Consider the following 7,342-nt stretch of genomic DNA (forward strand, 5'->3'; position numbering starts at 1 on the left):
AACCAATCACAATAGTCTTGGGCGGTGCTAAGTGCCGGAAGGAGTCCGGTGCCTCTGCAAAATAGCCTTGAGAAGGTACTTGTCCTCATGAGTCAGCTGGAGTTTGAATGCCAACACAAACAAAGGGAAGGTGGCAGTTTTCTTGTAGCCAATCCCAAGGACCAATCCCGGAAGTGGAACGTCTTGGATGTGGACTAATGGGCAGCCAGACCGTACTCCAGCACTGACGCAGTCTGGTAATACAAGACTACATCCAGTGTAACTTGTAATGACTGCCCACAGCAAACAGTTGTCCATGTCTATGGAGATTCATTCATGTTTATATTATGTTTAAATCCAGTGTTTTTAAAATAAAGCTTTGTTGAAACATTTGTACAGGTTTTAGTTTCATGTTATTTCCACTTCATTCTACAAATTTGGCCCATCCCATGTGGGATTACAAGACACCACTAATTAACCTTCATGTTGTCCTCGGGTCAAATTGACCCGTTGTCCTAAATCAATGTTCTTTTTAATTCCCCAAAATAACATGATTGATTCCACACAACGCTCTTTGCCAAGTACAAATCTCTACTTTCATTAATGTTGGGGCGTCATATTCAATTTTATAGCATTTGAAAAACAAATTGAAGTGTTTTTGTAATAGTATTGAGTAAAAGTTGACATATTCCAGTCTGTGATTATCATCAACATCCATTCCTTCACTTTTAGTCTCAATAATTCCTCATTTCTGCTTTTCTAACTCAAACAGCAGGTATAATTTCCTATTAATGGTTTATTGATCATAAATTCCAAAAACATCTGTAAAACTAGAGTTAATAAGTTTGTGTAACATAGTGTTAAAAATTTCAAAATGGCAAATATTGAAAAAAAATCGTCAAAAGTGTTGAAAAAAGCGACAAAATTTAAAACATTGATAAAAAGCGTCAACAAAAGTGTTGATTTTCAATTTTGACGGGAAGACTTCTGGTCTTCTGGTCTTGCATATACAAATCTTATGGATAAATACATGAATAACAGAAAAAACAAGCATCATATAGAAGGACAAAGGTCTTAGCCTAGACAGTATTTCAGTTTTTTTTCAGAAGAAAGTAGCTACAGCTGGTAGAAAATTTGCTAAATGTTTGCTGATGACACTGTGCTCTATTTTACAAATTCTGTTTTATTTCCTGGATTTCTACACGTTGTCTGTTGCCGAGAGATGTACTGCAGTCACCACACTACCCGTATACAAGGGATTAGTGCATGTGCAATTGAATTTCCAACGTTGGTCGAAACTGTCCTGAACGCATGTCTGCACATGTGATTGAGTTACAGGTGTTACATGTCGACCGAGAAGTTATCAAACAGGAATACTAAAGGGGCCTGATGGTGTAACAAGCAGTTTGGTGTTGAAGATTTAACAGTCAAAGGTGCACATGTGATGGAGAAGCAAGGTGGAACTGAAGGTGTACACCATCAGTAGATGTGTTAATCAACTGAAGCCCACTGTGCACAACAGCTGTTACTCGGAGAACACTGTGCACAATATAGGAACTGCTGTCCCGAACTGTAAGTAAATCAACAATCTGCTTACTATTTGTCTTCCAGTATTAAGTGTTGCTTTCAAGATTGTGGTTTGGATGTTTGAGAATTGAGACAAATTGACACATTGGCAGAAGATAGCATTTCAATCAGGAGAGACTTAATTTAAGAGTGAAATTGGTTGCAAAGGTTGCATAATATGTTTGTATCTAAAAGTCCACAGTCTGTATGGACGCTGTTTTATTTCCAGGATTGTTTAGGTGCCACCCAAAATTTAGCCAAATGTCCCTCGTTTCGTTCTGTCTTGTCTCCTCCCCTTTCTTGTGTTCCCCTATTAATGTCTGTATGTTCTGTTTCCTGTTTTATTTTGAAGGTGGGTCTCTGTCTCGTCTTGCCTTTAGTTTTACTTCCTGTGTTTTCCAGCTCCCGGGATTACCTGATGTTTTCCTCCTGTTTCCCTGCCCTCTTGTGACCTGCCTCTCGCCATCTCGTTGCCCCGTTTTTTTAGGTCAGCGTCTGTGCTCCCCTCGTCTCTTGTCGGATCGTTTTGTCTGTCTGTGTGTTTTGCTGTTATCTTGTTCCAGTTGTTTGGCTTTGGATTTTCTTTCTTCTCTTCCCTGAGGTCTTTGTTCCCTGTGAGTTTTTTTTCCTTTTTTTTCCTTTGGACTATTTGCATGTTTAAATTCTGGATTTTGGACTTTGTTCCTGGATTTCTGGTTTCCTTTTGTATGCCTTGTTTTTTTTTGAATAAATCCTAAATATACTCTCCTGCCTGCCTCTTCTCTGCATTTTGGTCCTCATTTCAATGAACATTGTAACACTAATGGCCATTGGACTGCATTGCAATGATTAATTATAAGGGGTATAGAGGAATATCCCCGCAATGGAGTCTAGACACTGGTGGTTGTGATAGAGGGATAAAGGAAGCCTGAAGATCTGGATGCATATTAATGTGGCTTCTGATGATGGAGGAAGCTCCTGGGAATGATGGGAACTGGAGTTGAACAGGGTAGAGGAGGGTTGCATGATTTTTGCCTGAAATGACAAGAACAGAAAAGAACAGACTCAGGGCCTTGTTTTAACAATCTGAAACGCAAGTATCAAACGGACGGGCGGATCCCCGACGCTGTTACATTATACCGGCGGGATAAATGACTCTTGCGCCCAATGCAAATCTAAAATGGATTGGTCTGAAGTAGCTACAATACTTAAAGGTGTGGTTCAGAGCGTTATTCCACATTCCCTTTAAAAGCCGGCGCGTTTGTACCATAGCGGATTGCTATTTTAATGGTGGATTTGCTCCATGGGCGCACGCCAGGAGCGGTTCACAGCCAAAGAGGCCGACATTTGCTATTGATTTTTCTTTTTGACAAAATGTAGTGAAGAAATGTCACAAAAAACATAATTTGCGATGTTTTGGGCTCCCTCTCGCTAACTAGTCTAACATTAGACCAAAATGATCTCAATTACAATAGAATAAATCTTTATTGTCCACCAGGGGGGACATTTTTCTTCATACAGATAACAACTCAGACATAGCAAGTAAAGTAAAGTATAAAAACATGAAATAAAAATATCAGGATGATAAACACACATATCTACATATGCTTAAATTCATTAAAATAGCAGCTCAGTTTGTCACTTGATTTGGTTGAGGATACTGATGGCATTTGGAAAAATAGATTTTTTATAAACACACTTCGCCAGAGCCAATTGAGCGTCAGCGTCGGTTCTGGCAACAACACGGTTGCATCAGCTGATCTGCAGCAGCTGTTCAACTCCACTCGCTGCTAAATGGCTACTTAAAGCTGTTTTAATTTGCTCATACTGCTTGCTGCTTAGTTTTGCTCTTTCTGCTGCTGCTTTAGTTGCTCCTAAATGCTTTCTGCTGCACTGATGCAACCCACCAGCTCCACCTTTAGCTCTCCCAGTCTTAAACTGTGTGAGCGTCCCCTAATGCTACTCCTCTGAACAGAGCCATTATGCTAAATTACATACGTAATTTATTCAATACAATTTCTTAAAGCATTTTTATTGTGTACGTTGTTCTTGACTTAATGGACCTGACCTCTCTATAGACGATGCAGCTCTTCTGTCTCTCCTCTCCCGTGCTGCTGCTGCTGGGGCGTTGGGGTTAAGTGGCATCGGCACATGCAGTTCAACCTCACATCGCCTTAAGTCCTCTAACAGTTAATCTTTTATGTCATCAACACATCCATAATTCATGGAAATGTAAAACAAGGTCAAATTTTTCCTTGTGTTTATGTATGGTTTGCAAAAATGGGAACTGCTGGGTCCGTGTAGATGAGAGAATCAAAGTGTGTGAACGGTGTGTTCACTCGACATCACGCATGCACCCTTAAAATATCATTGTTATCATTTGTATTCTTATGTATGTTTGATATTTGTGTATATGTTTGTTGTGTTATGTTTGTCTTGCTACTGGATGCCTAAAATGTTCTTCGGGATGAATAACGTTTCTATCCATCCATCCATCCATCTATCCATCCATCCATTCATCGTGAGTCAATGGAGGGAAAAGCCCCGCTGTGCGTCAGGTGCAAAACAGGAATGATCCATGCATCGGTGTACAAAGTCAATTGCGCTTGGAGCAATATAGGTCCCATAAAGTGAGATTGTGGCAAATTCTGGTTAGTTTAACTGAAAGAGTTAACGGCCACATCCAGCTGATGAAAACACAGTTAGGTGCAATGCATGCATTTAGGTTAGGGGAGTGGGAGAGAAATGTGAAGCATGGAAGTCTTCCTGAATGAACTGGTGCTGAGCTTCCTTTGAATGATTTTGGATATTTTATTTAAAAAATGCAGCTTTAAAAGGTGTCTTAGACTTGTTTGTCCATGCTAAGGTCACGAACGGTTTAGGTTCATGGCTTGGCTGTCTTTATCTATCATGAGCAAAGTTGCATTCTCAGTTTCATTTTTAATAACAGTCCAACGGGTCCTCTATGGGTTACGATAAAGGGCTCTGATTGAGTTCAAGCTGCCACCTGATAACGTCTTAATTATTTACACCCATGCAAATCCCGGAGATAAAACTCCAGAAAAGGGGGTAATGTGAAATATAAAGACAGAGTGAGAGAAGAAAGGAAAAGGAAAAGAGAGGTCATCAGAAGGCTACATGGCTGCAGAGGCATAATTCAGAATGTTCCACCAGTCAATCACAAAGGCAGCGCTGTTTAATCTGTCTGCAGTGTATTCCTCTTACGTGCTGGCCATTTTCTGCGCATAGTGGAAGCATTAAGATGAAATGGTTTCTGCTAATTGCGAGTTTAAGAAGATGGCCGTCAGGCTACATGTCACCGTGAAGTGGAAAATATCTTCCTAAGGCTTCTAATTGAAATGACACCGACGGAATTAAAGTTATTTTGGCATTGAAAGAACAACCTGCTTTACTGGACACTAAATATACTATTTTAAAGCAACAACACAAAACAAATTGTTAAAAAACAAATTCAAATACAACTTTTCCTTTCAAACATCCATTCTTGATTTCTATGCAAAGAGGAGATAAGCAGCGGAAAGAAACTGTCAGAAATCTGATTATTTTATCTACAGATACTTGAGGAAGGGGTGAATTAATTAAGGATTCGCTAAAGATTTGCTGTCATGTTAGCCAATCGCACATTTCACGTACATAATTAGCTGAATGTGCAGCATCTGGTTCATCAACACAAATGTAATCACTGTGCTCGGGGGACAGTTAGTCAACACAGATGCACACAAACATATAATAAACATACACAGGGATACAAACATAGATACGTTGATATGATGGCTCATGTATGTAGCTGTCCATCTGTGAGCTATCCAACTAAGCAGCTGCTGGTGAGGATGGCGTTTGCCTGAAGACTTCCCTAACTGGATTTTCTAAATGTTATTCCAGGACTGTGAAGGTATAAACCAACACTGTGGTTGCATCCAAAATCACATACAATGCACTACATAGACAATATGCATACTATTGTTCAACATACGTTGTGTGTGTGTGTGTGTGTGTGTGGGGGGTGGCTGTGGCTCAGTGGTAGAGTCATCGCCTGCCAATCAGAAGGTTAGCAGTCCAATGTCAACGTTGCCCCATGCGTTGCATCGGAGTGTGAATGTGTGTGTGTGTGTATCTGATGAGCATGTGGCACCTTGTACGGCAGCCTCGGCCACAGCGTGTGAATATGTGTGAATGGTGAACGGTTCCAGCACTGTAAAGCAAGTAAAAGCGCTTTGAGTAGTCGTTAAGACTAAAAAAAGCGGTATATAAAAACAATCCATTTATGTTTTTGGACTCACGTTACACCAAATGACTTTTCAAGCGATTCCACTGTTGCAGACTCGTTTCCAGTTGTCATGGTTAGATCTGGCCGTGACTTTTTGTTTTGCTTACTATTTTTCTATCTGAGTTTTTCAGTCGGCCTGCCCTATTTGTCCCTGCTGTTTTCTTTTTTTTCCTCTCCCTATCCCGCCTGCTGCTGCCAGCTGACCGCACACACCTGATTCTCATTCCACAATCACCTGCTCCCGCCGCTCACACCTGCCTTGCTTCTGCAATCAAGAACAGTATTTCAACCAGGGCTCTTCCGTTTGTCTTTGCTTGGTTGTTGCTCGGGTCACCCTGGTGAAACGCTTACAAGTTATTTTGAGTCTGCGAGTGTTGCGTGTTATATGTTTTACTTGCCCTATTGTTCTCACTTCAGTTTCCCCTTCCAGTCAGCAAGCTTCACCTCTCAGACCCCCTCCCACGGCATACTGGTTCCGCCTGTCTCCGCTCCCCAGACCTCCATGCTTCCCCGAGTACCCTCACCCCTGAGACTTCCCTACCTTCCAGCTCTCTGCGTCCCGGTCCCTGGCTTCCTGCCTCTCCACTTCCCCTCTCCCTAAGTCAAATAAACCCACTTGCATTTTTTCTGTTTTTGTTATTGCCACTCTTCATTCTAACCCCAACCGGCCCGTCAGACACCGCCTACCAAGAGCCTGGGTCTGGGTCTGGGTCTGGGTCTGACCGAGGTTTCTGCCTAAAAGGAAGTTTTTCCTCTCCACTGTTGCTTGCTCTGGAGAAGACTACTAGAACTGTTGGGTCCTTTTAAATTCTGGAGTGTGGTCTATCTGTATAGTGTCTTGAGGTAACTCTTGTTATGAATTGATACTATAAATAAAATTGAATTGAATTCCTTTGAGCCTTGCATTTGACTCTTTCTGTACTAAGCATAACACCGATATCGGAATTAAATCATGAGGGGCGCTCCTGGCTTCTGTATAGTTCGAGGTGGTCATAAAACTCCCTCTTAGTCCATCTATGGGTGCGCTCTCTCCAGCACCAAACAGGAAGCAGCAAATAGCTGAAGCCGGTGTTGGCGCCGCGCTAAGCTAAACGCTAAAGAGGCAAAGTTGCAGATTTTTTAACCCTTCTGAAGCGCGTCATCCAACAGGAGAAAAGCTTGGTTACATTTCTCAAATCGAATGTGGTTGAAGTCGTTCAATGTGTGAGCCAGTCTTCACACATGACGGTGGTTTTTAGATGTGAGATGATGTATAACATTTTTATTTTAGACCCAGGGGGATCCATGTCACAATAAAAACATACACAAAAATACAAAATTCAGAGCTTTCCACAATGTTAAGTGACTGATATGCAGACGGTGTCATCCTTCAGTCTGACCAAAGTCTGATTAAAGTCTTCTAGTGTTTGGTAGGCATTAGTGACTGGCGTCACTCGTCAACCCGCTGGGTAGCCAAACACGTCAAACTGGACCGCTCGACTATGGTGACTGTTTAAATTTAAACACGGGGAACACGTGTTGAACTAGTGA

General features: G+C 41.5%; 1 long non-coding RNA gene across 1 annotated transcript in view; it reads right to left on the reverse strand.

The window, feature by feature from the left end:
- Positions 1–414: 414 nt before the first annotated feature.
- Positions 415–7,342, reverse strand: part of LOC117955350 — a 224,225-nt gene continuing 217,297 nt past the window's right edge. The window contains exon 4 of the long non-coding RNA XR_004659024.1: positions 415–458. This is a non-coding gene — a long non-coding RNA (uncharacterized LOC117955350). The remainder of the gene's footprint in view (positions 459–7,342) is intronic.

The sequence above is a fragment of the Etheostoma cragini genome, chromosome 13 (assembly GCF_013103735.1).
Source record: "Etheostoma cragini isolate CJK2018 chromosome 13, CSU_Ecrag_1.0, whole genome shotgun sequence".
NCBI classification, from domain to species: domain Eukaryota; kingdom Metazoa; phylum Chordata; class Actinopteri; order Perciformes; family Percidae; genus Etheostoma; species Etheostoma cragini.